The sequence below is a fragment of the Triticum dicoccoides genome, chromosome 5B (assembly GCF_002162155.2).
Source record: "Triticum dicoccoides isolate Atlit2015 ecotype Zavitan chromosome 5B, WEW_v2.0, whole genome shotgun sequence".
Lineage (NCBI taxonomy): Eukaryota > Viridiplantae > Streptophyta > Magnoliopsida > Poales > Poaceae > Triticum > Triticum dicoccoides.
Genome location: NC_041389.1, coordinates 613,597,264 through 613,599,709, shown reverse-complemented (window position 1 = coordinate 613,599,709; position 2,446 = coordinate 613,597,264).

Genomic DNA, 2,446 nt, shown 5'->3' with positions numbered 1-2,446 from the left:
TTACTTTGTGATAGCCATATTGTTTCTTGTCATATATCTTGCTATCACCTAGTTGTTTATTTTGCTTAGTATAAGTTGTTGGTGCACATAGGTGAGCCTAATTGTTGTAGGTTTTGTGCTTGACAAATTAACCGCTAGGTTTATTCTGCATTTGTTCAAGCCTAAACCGTAATTATTTTAAAGCGCCTATTCACCCCCCCCCCCTCCAGGCGACATCCACGATCTTTCAGTCACGTATTGCCAATGTTGCCGTAGCTGCTCCTTCAGCCCGGCCCTGCACATAGTGGTAGCCCGGCTAGGCCGCTGGCCCACTAAAAGACGCAAATTGTTTTAAAAAAAAGTGAACATTTTGAAACATGAATTTTAAAATTTTGGAAACATATTTTTAAAATACGAACAGATTTTGATACAGGAGACGATAGTGGTCTGGCCCGGTTCATCAGGCCGCCGCCATGATGATCACCCCACGTCTTTTTCCTGTTTCCGTTTTGTCTATATCTCAAAAAATAGTAAATACATATATTTGATAAAAACAACTTAGTGAATTGTTTAAAGAGTTCATCACACATTTTAAAAATGTTAATGCAGTGTAAAGTAATATATGGCCAACTTACATGAAATGTTTGTACCATACCAAAGAATGTAACTGCGTGATATTTCTTAAAAATGTTTATACAAGTAAAAAATGTTTGTGTAAATAAGAATCATACCATTCAAAAAATGTATGTCTTATTGCTAAAATGTGAAGTGTTGCAAAAAAATAATATGTTCGTGACATTTTTATAAATGTTTATGAAAACATAAAAATGTTCTCATAGTTTAAAAGCCCTTTTTATGCTATTCAAAAACATGTTCCGACATGTATTTGCAAAATACACAAAACATATTCACAAAAGTTCAAAATATCTAGCGGAGAAAATGTTAAACATGAATAAAAGATATTTTAGATGTATACCAAAATGTACAATATGTATGAGAAAATAGACATCAAACCAAGTGATTGAAAAAATGTTAATCATGCATTTGATTTTTTAAACATGTCTATAATAATGTTCCTGGTGTAAAGGAAAATTGTACATTGTGTAGGGAAAATATATACATGTGTTCAAAAAAGGAAAAACATATGAAAAAACTATTGAGAAACCGATGAAAACCGAGAAGAAAAAAGCAAACTAAACAATTAAATAATAAAAATATAAAGTAAAACTGAAGAAAATCCAGAAAGCAAAAAAAGGTTGCATACAGTGAAAAAAAAACAATAAAGAAAACCTCAGGGATAAAACTCGCACGCCACAGCTATAGTAGAGGATCTGCCGAGTAGCGCGCAGCTATGTCCCACAGAGCGCGCAGCTATTTCCCGCAGCGGGCGAGACATAGTTCCATCATTGCACACACCGGGTGTTCCGCTGGCCTGCTAATCAAGCTTGCCTACAAATGGTTGATGCTCCCATCATATTACTCACTTGAAAAAATAATGCACCCTAAAAAGACATCACAAAATATATAGTTCTAAATGAATTTAACAAGCATATTCATGTTAGTTCTAAAAATCTTCACACAATTTCTAAAAGTGCCACACACACATTTTAAAATACTTCGGTGTTGCGAAAAGAGCGTACCTTAGATGATTAGTTTCCTTGTAGCGGAACTTGCCACCCAAGGTTGAGGTCCTACACTTGACACCGTTGCTCACATTTTTCTGGATTTATTTTAGACATTCCGGCGATATTCATTTAATGGGAGGAGACTTTCCCTTCATGTACGAAAGGTCTATGGTGACTTCATCAATCTCAGTGTCGGCTAAGTATCTTAAAGGTGCTCATAGGGATAGGGGTGCATGCCTGCGTTCAAAGGGTCTATATGACCATCTGCGATTGTAGTGTGTTCAGAAAGACTTAGGTGTTTCCGTGTTTGTGTTTGTGAGGGATAAATATTTTCCAAAAAAACACAAACTTAATTTAGGAAAAATAATGAAAAAATAAATAGTAGATAGGAAAAAAATGAAAAGAACCATAAAGGGAAACGAGAAAAAGAAAGGAAAAATAAAAAATAAACCAAGAAAAATAAAAACCAATAAAGACAGAAAAATAAACATGAAAACCACATTTGAGCTCGCAGACCATTAGTAGCGGTTGTAGGCGACTCCCCTACAACGCTTGCTACAGTTGGTAATAGCATTTCTGGAAAACACACCCCTTTGGCCTCGTTTGGCAGAGGGGGATTTCCAGCCCCAACAGGGGTGGGGATTTAAGAGGATTTGATGATCCCTCTCTTCAACCCAATCCCGTGAAATCGCCTAATCTTCCTTCAACCAAAATCCCCTAACCTAGTGACGACATATTATTTATTGTGCTGAAATGTTGTTTTTCTTTTACTAAAATGCTACTGAAGGTTGTTGTTGATTGTGTATACGGGCGTCCCCACAGGGAAGGGAAACTTTTTCATG